Below are 16,764 nucleotides of genomic sequence, written 5' to 3'. Positions count from 1 at the left end.
CCTGACTATTCAACCAGGGGCACTGACCTCTTTTCCCACAGACCAGAGGTCAGCAAACTGCGGCTCGCAAGCCACATGCAGCTCTTTGGCCCCCGGAGTGTGGCTCTTCCACAAAATACCACGTGTGGGTGCACATGTACAGTGCAATTGAAACTTCGTGGCCCATGCACATAAGTCGGTATTTTGTGGAAGAGCCACACTCAAGGGGCCAAAGAGCCACATGTGGTTCACGAGCCGCAGTTTGCCGACCACTGCCATAGACTGTCAAACAGAAAAATGACAACAGTCAACACATCAATAGCCGTCCAGTGTGAATGAATCAAAATTATACCTATTTTTGGCCCAGCCAGAGTGGCTCAATGGTTGAGTGTCAATCTATGAACCAGGAGCTCACGGTTCAATTCCTGGTCTGGTCAGGCCATATGTCTGGGTTGCGGGCTCCATCCCTAGTGTGGGTGTTCAGGAGGCAGCCAATCAAGGATTCTCTCTCATCACTGATGTTTCTATCTCTCTCTCTCCCTCTTCCTTCCTCTCTGAAATCAATAAAAATATATTTTTTAAAAATTATACCTATTTTTTGTCGGACCGGAAAAAAAATATACTTCTTTTGGTGTACTACAGAATTTTAGTAATTAGTTTGTGTGTCATGAGATGAAAAAGGTTGAAAATCGCTGGTTTAGGGAATAATTCCAAGAAAAAAGGTCTATCCATGTTCATTCAGCAACAATGAACTTTTTTCAAGTATTTTTAAAATATTTTTTTACTAGAGGCCCGATGCACGAAATTCGTGCAAGAGTAGGCCTTTCTTCCCCCGGCTTCCAGCAACGGCTTCCCTCTAGCACCCAGGACCTGGGCTTCCCTCCAGTCACAGGCAGGCTCCCGGGACCCAGGCTTCCCTAGCAGCCCCGTCTTCGTCCAGAAGGTCGTCCCAAAGGATGACCGGAAGGACATCTGGTCTAATTAGCATATTATGCTTTTATTATTACAGTGGGGCCTTGACTTACGAGTGTCCCGACTAACGAGTTTTTTGAGATACCAGCTGTCTCTCAGCGATTTTTTGCATTGAGTTGATAAAGTAATTTGAGTTAACGAGCTCCTTAACGAGCTCAGTCTCGAAACGAATTAAACTCATAAGTCAAGGCCCCACTGTATAGATTGCTGATAGTATTACAGATATTTCCCATTTCACCCTTCTTTACCCCCCTCTCCCAGGCCCTATTTAACCCTCCCCAAGGTCTTCACTACCCTATTGGCCATATCCATGGGCCATGCATATAAGTATATAAGTTCTTTGGTTTATCTCTCAAATATTTTCTATCTGCAGCTGGTTAAATCCGAAGATGGATAGGGCTGACAGCACTGAAAAATCACTGAAATGTACTAGTATACTTCAAATGGGGGAATCATATGACATTTGAGTCATATCTCAATAGAGCTATCCCCCCAAAACCCAAATACATAAGCTGCACGTTTAGATTCTCGGGTACTGTGAAGTAAGCAAGGCAATAGCAATTTCCAGAAGTGGGTTTCTTCCCTGTAATCAACCATTAGCCAGGCCTAGGCACCAGATTAAAGGGCTTTCAAGGGATGGTCTTCCTACCCATCCCCACCAGTCACCACCCATCTCCAAATAGCAAGTGTCTGAGTGGCTGCTGTGTACAGGCACTGTCCCAGGTGCTGGAGATGACTTTCCTACCAGTGCCTCAGTTCAATCACAGCAGCGAAGTACAGCATGGTGACTATCCTATCTAATAACAAACAAATATGGTAATTGACCATACCTTTGTTACACCTCCCATTGGCTAATCAGCACGATATGCAAATTAACCACCAACAAAGATGGCGTTTAATTTGCATACGTAGGCTCCAAGCTGCGCAGGGAAGACTGAAGGTGAGCCGGAACAGCGAAGACGGAAGACTGAAGGCGGCTCCGGCTGGAGCGAAGGCCTGGGTCCTGGGTGCCAGAGGAAAACCTGTGCCGGCAGCCAGGAGAAGGGAAGGCCTATTGCACGAATCTCTTCGTGCAACAGACCTCTAGTCCTATATAATAAAAGCATAATATGTAAATCGGCCAAACGGCAGACTGGTTGCTATGACGTGCACTGACCACCAGGGGGCAGACACTCAATGCAGGAGCTTCCCCCTGGTGATCAGTGCATTCCCACAGGGGGAGTGCCACTGAGTCAGAAACTGGGCTCACAGCTGGCAAGTGCAGTGGCGGTGGCAGGAGCCTCTCCCGCCTCCTCTCCAGGTAGGCAGTAAGAAGCAAGGGGTCCCGGACTGCGAGAGGACACAGGCTGGGCTGAGGGACCCGTCCCCCCAGTACACAAATCTCATGCACCAGGCCTCTAGTAGTTAATAACACTATATTGTATATTTGAAAGTTGCCTGGAGAGTGGATGTTACGAGTTCTTATCACAAGATAAAAAATTGTAACTGTGTCATGATGAATGTTAACTCATTTATTGTGGTTATCATTTTGCAATATATGCACATATCAAATCACATTGTACACCCGAAGCCAGTATAATGTTAAATGGCAATTTTATCCCCCAAAATAAACTTACAACAGTGAGGTGGGGCTGCAAAATACAGAAAAGGACAATGACAAACAATATGGAGGGCTTATTTTCAGAGCAATTTCTGATGTTCATTGAGAAGACAACTTTACCAGGAAAAAATAACTATAGAAAGAAAGAAAAAGGCCCACTAAGTTAGACTGGGAGCCATACAACCCGACACAGAGGTAACCAAGTTCTTTCTAGGCAAATGTACATTAAGGAAAACCATATGGGACTGTTTGCAGTACCAGCACAATGACCACTTCTTAAAACTCACATTCCAGTACACTTGGCATATTGTAAACGTGCTGCTAATTATTTCACTGCTGGGCCTTCCTCTTCCCGCTGCAGGAGGGCAGTTAAAGGGGCATTTCCCATCACCCCCAACACTGACTGGAAAAGGGACAGGAGCCTCGTTCTACATTAAAATAACACCAACCCAGGGATCCCAGGAGCCAATTTTCCTACGAAATTAAAGGAGGGTTTATAAAAATATAATTTACGATACACAATCCTAATCCATCCTTAGTTTGGAATCCAAACACTAATATAGTACCATACCCTCTTCTTCCTGCTAAACCTGTTTCCTTCTCAATCCTCAATCAGCACAGAGAGGGTGGAACCTCCATGGAGTTGTCAAGTGGCTCAAACTCTACGGTCCTCACATTCTTACTTAGCCCACGTGAGAGGCTAGCCAAGAGTTAAAAATAAGGCACAGTGCCCTAGCTGGTTTGGCTCAGTGGATAGAGCATCGGCCTGCAGACGAAAGGGTCCTGGGTTCAATTCCGGTCAAGGGCACATGCCCATGTTGCGGATTAGATCCCCAGTAGAGGGCATGCAGGTGGCAGCCGATCAATATTTCTCTTTCATCATTGTTTCTCTCTCTCTCTCTCTCTCTCCCTCCCTCCTTTCCTCTCTGAAATCAATAAAAATTAAAAATAAAAAAAGGCACAGAGGCCCAGCTGGCCTTGGCTCAGTAGTTGAGTGTCTGCCTATGGGCCAGGACGTCACAGTTAGATTTCCGGTCAGGGCACATGCCCGGGTTGTGAGCTCAAATCCCATGTGGGGCAAACAGGAGGCAGCCTATCAATGATTCGCTCTCATCGTTGATGTTTCTATCCCTCTCCCCTCTACCTTCCTCTCTGAAACCAATAAAAATATTTTTTAAATAAATAAGGTACAGAAAGGGGAGATTATGCAAAAACCTGGCTTTCATTTGGGAGGGGAGGTAACAGTTTGTGATCAGGAGATGCTAACACCGGGCCACCTGCCCTCTCCCAGAAGGAATCATTCGAGCAACATAAGGCATGCTCGGACTCCATGGGCTAAGGGACATCTTTTCAGACACAAGGAAGGAGTAAAGTCAGGCCAGAGCTGTGCAAGAGAAAAGGGGACGATCACCCAGGCAGGAGGCAGAGATGAGGTCAAGGCCATAAAGGGCCCTCTCTAGGGATTACACGCATCCCAACAGGAAGTGAAAGGTGTGACAGAAAAGCAGGCCCCGTAGCATCATAAAACGGACATGCCAGTCGGCAAGAGGGGACGTGTAGGCTTGAGGTTAGAGAACAGGAGAAGACTTAAGGTACCTGAGCCAGGAAATATGACCAGCCCTTACCTTTAGTTGAAAACTGCCATCTGGAGTCCACCATCAGGTGTGAAAGGGGTCCCAGCTGCTACCTGCCACCTCCCCCTATACCAGTGATGGCGAGCCTTTTGAGCTCGGTGTGTCAGCATTTTGAAAAACCCTAACTTAACTCTGGTGCCGTGTCACATATAGAATTTTTTTTTTTATCTTTGCAACCATAGTAAAACAAAGATTTATATTTTTGATATTTATTTTATATATTTAAATGCCATTTAACCAAGAAAAATCAACCAAGCAAATGAGTTCGCAGGTCACCTCTGACACGTGTGTCATAGGTTCGCCATCACTGTGCTAAACCCTCTTGTCACAGAGCAGCGAGATAAGAACAAGTTCCAGGCTGGCCTGAGGTCAGACAGCAATGGTTCCCTTTAGCTTGACCCAGAACAGATTTCTTTCCCAAAGTAGTAACTGTGGGACTGCCGCTTTTCCTATCCAGGAAGGAGCACTAACCAGTAGCAGGAATATCCAGCTCTCTTCCCACGAACTTTAGGTAGACAGAATCCTTTACAGGTCAGACTTATGACCATTTATGTTCCCATAAACAATTCTAGGGTTTCTGCCAAGTTTCTATGCTGGGCTATGAATCAAAAATAAAACAGCCTGGCCTAACTGCTTTGGATCAGTGGATAGAGAGCTTTCAGCCTGCAGACTGAAGGGTCCTGGGTTCGATTCCGGACAAGGGCACATGCCCAAGTTGCCAGCTCTGTCCCCAGTGGGGGGCGTGCAGGAGGCAGCTGATCAATGATTCTCTCTCATCAGTGATGTTTCTATTCTCTCTCTCTCTCCCTCTCCCTTCCTCTCTGAAATCAATAAAAAATATTTTTAAAAAATAGCATTTCCAGCTCTAGCAGGTTTGGCTCAGTGGATAGAGCGTCAGCCTGCAGACCGAAGGATCCCATGTTCAATTTCGGTCCAGAGCATGTACCTTGGCCGCAGGCTCCTCCTAGGCCCAGGACCTGGTAGTGGGGGTACATGCAGGAGGCAACCAATCAAGGTGTTTCTCTCACATCGATGTTTCTCTATGTCTTTTCCTCTCTCTTCCACTCTCTCTAAAAAAAGATCAATGGAAAAATATCCTCAGGTGAGGATTAATGACAAAAAACAGCATTTCCAGAGATAAAAGGAGTTTGCACTTTGTGATGTCAGAAATCACCTATCAGAGCTGATCCTGAGGCGCCGGCACTGTCCCTTCTGACTTTGACCAGGGCAGACTCAGAGAAGACATTTAGGTTTGCCCCCTTCAGAATGGATCTCCGAGATTACTCAGCACCTAGAAGGCACTGGACAATGAAGCGTGACCACAGAACAGCAGAGATGAAAGACAAAGGACACAAGTCAGAACTCAGACACAGAGAGGGGCCTGTGAGCAGATGGATTCCAGATGAGAAAAAGGCCATGCGGGGCCTGGGAATCTGTACTGGTAAATTTTTACAGATGGCTCTGGAGCAGGCCATGGGACTTCGCGAAAAGGCAGCGCGGGGCAAACTTGTTCTGTAAAGGGCCACATAGGAAAGATTTCAGGCTTTGCAGGCCAAAGCAGTTCTCTGTCACAAATGTGTGTTTACATGTGTTTTACCACCCTTTAAAAATGCCAAATTTATTCTCAGCTGGAGGCTCATACTAAAATAGGCCAGAGAGCAGGATTTGGCCCAGGGCCTTAGTTGGTTGACTCCTGGTATAAAGCGTTTTCAGCTTTAAATTTCTAACCAATAGGCATAGGGACACTTTTAGCTGTAATTCTACAACCTGAATTTCCAGAAGCGATGTTCTTAAAATCTGAGGAATATTATTAAATGTGGGGAGGCGGGGGTGGGAGTAGGGACCAGCTAATAACCTATATAATTAGGACCCCAGCTTTTTTTAAAAAAAAAATCTATTTTTTTTTAATTTCAGAGAGGGAGGGAGAGATAGTAACATCAACGATGACAATTATTGATCGGCTGCCTCCTACACACCCCCTACTTGGGATGGAGCCAGCAACCCAGGCATGTGCCCTGCTGGGAATCGAACTGTGACCTCCTGGTTCAAAGGTCAACACTCACCCACTGAGCCATGCTGGCCAGGCCCCTGCTGTTTTTTAAGAATACATGGAAGTGACATTAGCAGCTAACAGAAACCCCACACTACAGATTGAGAATATTTAAAGTCTCAACTCACTAATCTGTGCTCCTACTTCAAGAACCTAGAAAAAGTAAACCCAACAGAGAGGATGGAAATAATAAGGATAATAGCAGAAATCAATGAACTTGAAATAAATGAAGCAAAAAGGTATTTCTTTGAGGAAAAAAAGTAATAAAATAGACAAACTCGAGCAAGACTGACAAAAAAAAGTGAGAGAGAAAAGGCACAACTGGCAATATTAGGAATAATCAAGAGAGATCACTACAAACACCAAAAGGATAATAAGGGAATACTGCAAACAACTCTACACAAATAAATTTGACAAGCCGAGAAGGAAATGGGCCGATTCCTCAATTTGCCAATATGAAAGAGATAATCTGAACAGCCCTCTAACTAACAAGGAAATTGAATGTATAATTTTTAAAACTGAAAAAAAGAAAAATCTCGAGGCCAGATGGTTTCACTGGAGAATTCTACTAAACATTTAAGAAAGAATTAACACCAATTCTACATAATCTCTTCCAGAAAATAAAAAGGGAGCGAACTCCTCCCAGTTCATTTTAATGAAGCCATTATCCTAACACAAAACCACAAATGACCCCAAAAGAAACTTCCAGACCAGACCAATATCCGCCAGAATTATAAACACAAAAATCCTTAACAAATCCTGGGCAAATCCTTGAAATCCTTAAGGAGTAAAATTTCCACAACATAAAACAATAATTAGCCCTGGACAGCCTGGGTTTCAAGTCCAATTCCCAGTCAAGGGCAACTACTTGGATTGCAGGTTTAATTCCCTGCCCCAACGAACTAGGGTGCCTGCAGGAGGCAGCCAATAGATGTCTCTTTCACATCAATGTTTCTCTCTCTCTCTCTCTCTCTCTCTCTCTCTTTCTCCCCCCCCCCCCACTCTCCCTCCCTTCCACTTTCTCTAAAAATCAATGTAAAAAATGCCCTCAATGGTGAATAATAATAATAATGATAAGCAGCCATTATCCAGCATGATTTATTCCAGGTTCAATATTTTTAAAGCTCCATGTAATGCACCATATTAATAGGCTACAGAAGAAAAATCACATGATATTAAATGATGCAAGAAAAGTTATGTGACATTCAAAATAAAACTCACAGAAAAATAGAAATAGCCCTAGCTGGTTTGGCTCAGTGGATAGAGCATCAGCCTGTGGGCTGAAGGGTACCTGGTTCAATTCCAGTCAAGAGCACATGCCTGGGTTGTGGGTTCAATCCCCACTAGGGGACATGCAGGGGGCAGCCGATCAATGATTCTCGTCATTGATGTTTCTGTCTCTCCTCTCCCTTCCTCTCTGAAATTAATAAAAGTATTTTTTAAAAGAAAGAAATAGAAGGGAACTTCCATAACTTGATAAAGATCCTCAACAAAAACCCCACAGCTAGCATCATACTAAATGGTAACAGACTGAATGGTTGTGAGGCAAGGATGTCCATTCTCCCTGGTGTTATTCAATCCTGTAACTAAAGCAGCCAGCCAAGTAAGCCAGAGAGGTACAGAAATGCCCAACATCACACAGCCAGTGGTGGTACAACCAGGATTCCAACTCAAGCAGTCATGCTCCAAAATCTAGTACTTTTTTAAAAAATATATTTTATTGATTTTTCTACAGAGAGGAAGGGGGAGGGATAGAGAGTCAGAAACATTGATGAGAGAGAAACATCGACCAGCTGCCTCCTGCACATCTCCTACTAGGGATGTGCCCGCAACTAAGGTACATGCCCTTCACCGGAATCGAACCTGGGACCTTTCAGTCCGCAGGTCAACGATTCCTCCACAGAGCCAAACCGGTTAGGGCGAAAATCTAGTACTTTTTTTTAAAATATATTTTATTGATTTTTTACAGAGAGGAAGGGAGAGAGATAGAGAGTTAGAAACATCGATGAGAGAGAAACATCAATCAGCTGCCTCCTGCACACCTCCTACTGGGGATGTGCCCGCAGCCCAGGTACATGCCCTTGACCGGAATCGAACCTGGGACCTTTCAGTCCGCAGGCTGACGCTCTATCCACTGAGCCAAACCGGTTTCAGCGAAAATCTAGTACTTTTAATTAAGACATTGCGTTGCCTTCCCTAGTTATACATGCAACAAGAACATGGCTTATTGGTCCCATACACTAAACATCAACAGTGGTTATCTACTGGTGATAGGATTCCAGATCTGGGTTTCCCCTCCCTACATCTTATATATAGTCTAAAACGAGTAGCTTTTAAAGCAAACAAATTTATGTAAAAAGACAAATGCATGGACCATTACTTGAACAGCTTCTGCAGTTTCTTCAAGTAAACTGCCAGGTCTTTATTCAAAGAAAAAAAAACACACACAGGATATCCACTAACAATTTAACATTCACAAAATGCTTTGAAAAAAAAAAAAAGTCCTATCATATTTTTGCACTCCATACCAAAGGGAATCAACTGATGGTAAGCCCTTTTCTCTCTCTCCAACTTAGACTAAACCCACTTAGGAACATCAAACATTTAGACAAACACACTTATAACCCTCTTCCTCAAAACTCTCAAACCAACAGGGCCACATAAACCAGCTGCAGCATTATGTAGTTCAAAAATTCCAGTTTTAAACTATTTCTAAAACCTACACCATTACTGTTTCCCAAAGGATGACCGAAGGCCCTGGTCCTGAAAACCACTCTAAGAAAAAAAAGGGGTCCCATTTTGAACCAAGTTTGAGATATGTTCTATATTCACCTCTAGAAATTCAGAAGGCCCCTTAGCCTATCAGTCTGGCTTGACCACTATGATCTGCAGTCCTTCGGAAGAGACAATTTGGTGAAATATAACAAGATCCTAAAAACTGGTCAGGGTTCTCACTGCAGAAATTCCCATTCTAGAAAAACAAAATCATGCCACACAAATCCAATGAAGTCATATTTTAAAAATCAAAGTGTCTTTTTAAAATTCTGCTTTACTAACTCAAAGAGGTCCTTTATATAAGTAGATCACCCTTCACATCACATGCCCACCCCAATTCTTTCTGCCTCTACCTTTGCCAGCAGAACTTTCCTTGTATTTCTGTACATTAAATTCACACCTCTTTATAACTGAGCATCTTTATCCACTGGCACGATTTCAAGGTACTCAGCCCTAAGTATTGCAATTAGTGTTACGTATTCTATGTACCATTTGACACGCTTCCAAACATTTTATTGGACATCCCACCCAACAACACAGTGTGTGGGATTTGGGAATCGTTAGAGCCTTCATGCAAAGACAGAAATTAAGGTGTAAATGAAACTACCTGGTGGGTCAAGTCAACTCAGGAATCCAGAGCATGCTGCTTGCGGGCTCATACCAGCTCCTTTTGAGTTTGCGGCTCAGCACATAAATGCATTTGATCAAAACTATGCACCAGCTCAGTGGCTCCTTCCAGAACACAGGACAGTATCCGTTTAACGAAATCCAGGCCCACCACAACTTAGGGCCCCGCAGTTGTTTTTTCTGGGGTCTGGAAAAGTGCCTACTTGTAAGGGTTTAAAAAGAGCATTTGTGCAATGGTTTACATACTTGGTTTGCAGATCCAATTGAGGAGGTTTCCCAACTTCTCAAAAGAACTGAGCCTGTAATTAAACGACCATGAAATGGTGGTTGGAGCCGCCGGGCACACCAGCAGGCTTAGGTTACAACTGCAGTGAAATGGTGGATTAAAATGCCCGGAAGCTCCAAGGCTGCAAAACCTAAACTCAGTAATAGCTTCGTTGAACACGTTTTTAAACAGACACCCAACCACAATCCAGTAACTTTCTAACTAATCCTTACCTACCAAGGGTTAGTATAACCGTGGTGGTCTCAATTCCCATCATAAAGCCTTTCCCGGGTGTCAAGTCTGACACCAGAAGCTCTAACTTTTCAAAGCTATGAGACCACAGCACTTCAGTCTGTCTCCCAAGAAGGTAGCAAAGACCTGAGTGTGCCCATTCAAACAGCCAATTTCAATATATAATTAAGGGGATTCAAAGAAGATTCCAAATTGATAACTCCTCCGCTGCAAAATAAAACCGCCCCCTACCCCCAAAAAAACCCACCAGACAAACTATTAGACATTGAACTGGAAAGCTGCTCTCCTTCAGAAACATCACAGGCAGGACTTCAGATTACAGTACTTGAAAACATGCCTATCTCTTGTCAGCTGGGCTGGGGCTCATCCCTAATGCCTGGATTATGGAGTTAAGAATTGATAACAGCTGTCATCCCCTCATGTAAAACACTAGAGAACTACCAAATAAGAACTAACACAAACCATTTTATCATATTTGACCTCTGCAGACTTCAAGGAATGGGTATAAGGTTGGAACTACACTCTAAAGTGAATCGTGGTTCATAAAGAAAATTTTTTATTGATTGTAGAGAGAGCGAAGGGGGGAGGAAGAAAGGTAAGAAAGGAGGGACCTCGGAGAGAAGGGGGAGAGAGAGAGAGAGAGAGAGACAGAGACATTAATGTGTTGTTCCACTTAGTTATACATTCATTGTTTGATTCTTATATGTGCCCTGACGGAGGATAGAACCAGCAACCTTAGCATATTGGGACGATGCACTAACCAACTGAACTACCCAGCCAGGGCCTATACAAATTTTTAATGGCAAGCTCACAAAATGAATTCCCAGCAACGTGCAATTATTCAGCCTGGAGTCAAATAGAGCATAATCGGTGCAATTAAGAATTTATTGTAGCCCTGGCCAGTGTAGCTCAGTTGGTTTGAGCGTGTCCCATGCACCAAGAGCTCTTCGGTTGGATTCTTCATCAGGATACATGCCTGGGTTGCAGGCTCAATCCCTAATAGGGAGCATGCAGGAGGCAGCTGATTGATGTTTGACGTTTCTCTCTCTCACTGATGTTTCTCTCCCCCTCTCCCTTCCTCTCTCTCTAAAAATCAGTAAGAACACATTTTTTAAAATAAAATCTATTCTGTTGAACACAATGGGCCCAGAGACATAACATGGAACAGACTGACGAGGGGGATGGAAGAGGGGGTGGAAGAGTAACCCATGGATACAGATAGTAGTGTGGGAAAGGCCTGGGGCAGGAGGTAGTGTGGGTTAGAAGGGTTCGTCAATGGGGGATAAGGGGGACATCTGCAATACTTTCAACAAGAAATGTAAATTTAAAAAAAAAATCTATTGCAGAGTTGGCAGAAAGCAGTTAAAAAAAAATCCCAAAAAAGCCAAAGACCATGCTAAATAAAGGCAGACTCCAATGCGGGCCTCCCCCCAAGCAGTCCACAACACATTTTCAAATACACTTAAGGTCCCAGAGAATACCTAAAGGACAAACCACGCCTCCCCCAAAGCTTTCAATTCTGAGTCCAGGCTACTTGGGGGGAGCACAAGGAGTGTGAGACTGAAGTGTGTGTTCAGGGATGAGAACTGGGTAGAAATGGACCTTGTAAATGTTGATAGGGAAAATAAATAAATAAATAAATAAATAAATAAATGTTGATAAGGAGTTTGACTTTAGAGGACAATGAGGACGCTCAAGGGGGTTCTAAAATGGGTAAAGGGAAAATGATCCGTTGAGTTCCTGATGATCGAACCCTTCCTCAAAATGGAGACAAGTAGGAAGATTGTGACCAAGGACTGGAGCCAGGAAAAAAAGTGAGCAAGGAATGTGAGAGAGTGTAGTGGTTACTTCAAGACTTGCTGATTGGGGTTGAGGTGGGCGGGTGCCTCAAATGCTTCTGACACAAGGGGTTTTTTTGTTTTATTGATTTTATACACAGGGAGGGAGGGAGGGAGGGAGAGAGAGATCAACCCGTTCCCTCCCAAATGTGTCCTGACTAGGGATCAAACCCACAACCAAGTATGTGCCCTGACAGGGAATCAACCCTCCACCTTTCCATTCAGGGTGCACAGGCGGATACTCCGCCCAACCCGTCAGGGCAAGGGTTTTGTTTTGTTTGTTTGTTACGTGCATAGTACAGTATATATTTTTTAAATCCTTATTCTTGAAAGTATTACATAAGTCCCCTTTTTTCCCCCATTGACCTCCTACAGCCCGCGCCCCCCTTGCCCCAGACCTTCACCACCCTATTGTGTGTCCAAGCGGTTATGCAAAAAAAAGGGTTTTATTTTTAAATGAGGATCTTTTTTTATGGCAGTTCACCTACTTAATCAACATCAGAACTACTGAGAGAAAACTGGTTAAAACCGGCTAATTCCAGGAACTCTGTCCCCTCCCAAAGTATGATTCAATCTAAAGTGGAACCCTAGCGGGCATTTTCCCACTTCCAGGCATCCCTCCCCAGGCTTAATTGTTAAATTAAATTAAAGTGGGGAGGCGGTGTGTGTTGTTTATCATAGTGTGGACAAGGGATCATGATAATGCTGAGAGGATAAGGGGAAAGCTTTTTCTACTCTTGAATAACAAAAACACTTGGTGAACTTAAAACTGGATTGTTGAGGTAGTAACTTACAGCTACTTTAAACACCAGATGCCCATATGCTTCCACCAGAAAGCAGCTAAACAAATACAAGGCAGCACTAGCTTGTTTGGCTCAGTGACTGGAGCATCAGCCTGCACACCAAAGAGTCCCGGGTTCGATTCCAGTCAAGGGCATATGCTCAGGTTGCGGGCTCGATCCCCAGTTGGGGGCATGCAGGAGGCAGCCGATCCATGATTCCCTCTCATCATTGATGTTTCTAATCTTCTCTCTCCCTCTCCCTTCCTCTCTGAAATTAATAAAAAATATATTTAAAAAAATACAAGGGAGAGTGGGAGCCTGGTGGATGGGCTGAAGGTACAAGAAGTCTAGGAGGGCCACTTGAAGCCACAGGCTCAGTTGAGTAGGAAGCTGTGGCCATCTATTCTTAACCTACCCCAGTGCAAACCTTGGAGGAAGCCATCCACCTTTCGTGCCTATCTGTGCATAATAGAGACTTCCAAAAGAACCAGGGGCCACCCTGCCGGCAGGGCTGTGGTTGAGCATCGACCTATGAACCAGGCGATCACAGTTCAATTCCCAGTCAGGGCACATGCCCCGGTTGTAGGCTTGATCCCCAGTGCGGGGCGTGCAGGAGGCAGCCGATCAATGATTCTCTCTCATCACTGATGTTTCTATCTCTCTCTCCCTTCCTCTCTGAAATCAATAAAAATATATTTTAAAAAAATAAAAAAGAACCAGGGGAATTTTGCTAATGGTGTGTCATCCCACTGACTGCTACAGCCATAGTTAGAACTTTCAATGGGGTTCTCCACTCCAGCACTATTGACAGTTTGTGCTGCCAATGCTGGGGGCCAGGAGGCTGCTGTGCACTGTAGGATGTTTAGCAGCATCCCTGCTTCTCCCCACCTGTGACAACCAAAAATGTCTCCAGATACCACCAAACATCCCTGGAGGTGGGTGAAGAGGGAGACAGGGCTGCAGAGAATCACTGCCTCAAATTGAGGCTTCCCAGTTGTTGAATTAGCAAAGGCTTTGGAATCAAATAGACGTACCTTTGAATCCCAGCTACCCACCCCACCAGTGAGGGGAAAACTTCAATGGGCCCCTTGATTCATCTTAAAATGGAGATAACAAGACCTACCAAAAAGTTGTTGTGAGGATTAAATAAAGTAATTTGCAATGCAATGCCTAGCCAAGGAGGCATTTCATAAATATTAGCTTTTACATGTTCAAAGAGTTGTTTTGAAGAACAACCAGGGACTTCCACTTATAGCTCTGGCCTTGAGTAGAAACAACCTCCTTAAAAAACAAAACAATATACAGAGCCCTAACCGGCTTGGCTCAGTGGATAGAGCGTCAGCCTGTGGACTCAAGGGTCCCGGGTTCGATTCCGGTCAAGGGCATGTACCTTGGTTGCGGGCACATCCCCAGTAGGGGGTGTGCAAGAGGCAGCTGATCGATGTTTCTTATCGATGTTTCTAACTCTCTATCCCTCTCCCTTCCTCTCTGTAAAAAATGAATAAAATATATTTTTTAAAAAGCAATATACAGAAATGGCAGTCCGGTTCTCTCTCTAGCTCCTAGAGCAGCGGTTCTCAACCTGTGGGTCGCAACCCCTTTGGGGGTCGAACGATCCTTTCACAGGGGTCGCCTAAGACCATCGGAAAACACATATATAATTACATATTGTTTTTGTGATTAATCACTATGCTTTAATTATGTTCAATTTGTAACAATGAAATTGGGGGTCACCACAACATGAGGAACTGTATTAAAGGGTCGCGACATTAGGAAGGTTGAGAACCACTGTCCTAGTGGATCTGTGTACCTGAGGCCATGGGCTCCCAAGAGGCCAGGAGACACACTTGGGGGGGGGGGGCAGTGAACTTGGATGGGAAAAAATACATGCTCTTACTTTTTATGAATCAAGATTTATAATGTTCTTCAATTCTACTGCTAAAAACACACGTTATTAACTACATCTGGCCATTGTTCACCAATAAAATCACAGCTTTTCTTACCACATCACTGCTTTTATATAAATTTTCTCCGCTCTACTTCGAAATTATGGCCTGCTGCTAGGTCATGTTATTTAATGTGTTACTAAAGAAGCACATGTTACTATGCCACATATTTTATTTTGTTTTTTAATTTGCAAGTTGCATTTTAAAGAATTGGGTTCTTTTATACCTTTAAAATTCTTGTTCTGAGAAGAGCTCCACAAGCTTCCCTTATGAGGGTGTCAAACGCACGAAAAGTTAAGAACCCCTAGCCTAAACCTTCCGTTCTTAATTTATTATAAGCAAGATTTTTATGATGAAACAAATTCATGAATGAGTGATGCAGTCACTTTTCCCCCTGCTGTATAAAGTATAGATCAGTGGTCCAAAAGACAAACTTGGTTTTCCCACTCAGGACTCATCCTCAATTCTAATTAATGTAAATATGGGCCTTCTTTTCCCCTAATGGACTTGCGCTAGCTTTCCACTTTTACCATAACACCCATAGGGCCCACTTAACCAGCACTTATCAAACATCTATGATGTTCCAGAACCGTTTCCAGAATACAGACCCTGGAGATCTGCCTTCAAAGATGCTCCCAGCCTAGGGGGAAGATGAACATCAAAAGAATTGATAGACCTTCCAGGGCTAATTGGCCAACCAGAGACTGTGCTCTAAAAGGGCATCTCTGTTTACCTGCATACTGGCTGCCTAGCACGTACAACTAGAAACAAACAAGGTATCCTCCACGGGTATAGAGATCCTTAAACTATACAAACACAGAACATGTTTATCCTTGTTATCCTCTCAGGTTGAGAAATCACAAAATGTTTTCTGGGCTCAAGAGTCCTCAGAGTCTAGTACTTCACTTGCAAGATGACCAAAGATGAGCCTCTTTTTTTTTTTTAAGCAAACATTAAAGTTTCCGGGTTACCTCATCAGCCAGCATGCTCAAAAGGCATCACCAGGCCCAACTTACCAGTAAAAGTTCCCTTAGTGGCCAGTGGCTGCTGTGTACTCCTGGCTTGCACTGGTAACCAAGTTACATGAAATCACAGTAACGTAACTCTATATGCTTCAAGCTTAATTCCATTAAAATCACATCATAGAACTGTAGGATTAGGGGAAAATACTGACAAATGGGAAAAAGAACATAAATCAAGGCTCCACAGGCTTTGACTCACCCTTGAGTCACATCCAATACTCGTGCCAAGAGTCGTGTATTTGGACTCATTATTATCAATTAAATGTTTTTGGAGACCTCACAGGTGGTAGATCTCTCATAAAGTGCCCTTTAATGAAAACCAAAAGAACTGAGAAGAGCCTGGTCTAGCCAGGCCCCTTTGTTTTACAAGTTTGGATACCTACTGACAAGCGAGGGCGACATGCCTCCCTCCCATATCAAATGATGGGGGGAATACAATAAGAATCAGACTTCTCTTACTGCCGAAACACTCATGTAGGGATTCAAGATCTAACATAGATGCATGCATACACACACATCCCTTCCTTATAATTATTTCTTTGTAGAATGTTCTTCACCGTGCCATCAAAACTTTCTCAATTTAAAAGATTAGCAGAGCAGGCTGGGAATTAAGAGTAAATGGCTGGGAATACGCCTCGATCTTTTTTACTTTATTTTCTCTTTGCACAACTCAATTATTTAGATGTCACTTTCACACCTTGCCAACTCTGAACCTGCCAGTTTCTGCTGCTCCCTTCCAAAGTGCACATCCATGGTTCTCTCTCCCTCTCTGGCCAGGGGCAGGCCATGTTCAAGTTCTCTCCCTTTTTCTTCATGCAGTTATGTAAAGGTTTTCCCCCACTTTTACAACACAACACAGAAGCAACCATCATTTCAGCAGGCAACATCCGAATTAAGCTGAAAGCTGTTACAGCTTCAGGTAGGGACACACAAACTGAGTCCAGAGAGTACCTTCCTTAGAGCCTAGAAACTCATGCTAAGTACAGGTGAGTGCTCACAGGTGCTTACCACAGGGTTACCTC

General features: G+C 43.8%; 1 pseudogene; it reads left to right on the top strand.

Annotated features, from left to right (window-relative positions):
• The first annotated feature begins 5,451 nt into the window (after positions 1–5,451).
• The window catches only part of LOC107182027, a 29,007-nt pseudogene continuing 17,694 nt past the window's right edge, over positions 5,452–16,764 (top strand).

This window comes from Myotis davidii, unplaced genomic scaffold (assembly GCF_000327345.1).
Source record: "Myotis davidii unplaced genomic scaffold, ASM32734v1 scaffold930, whole genome shotgun sequence".
NCBI classification, from domain to species: domain Eukaryota; kingdom Metazoa; phylum Chordata; class Mammalia; order Chiroptera; family Vespertilionidae; genus Myotis; species Myotis davidii.
This window is presented reverse-complemented; position numbering and strand designations above follow the sequence as displayed.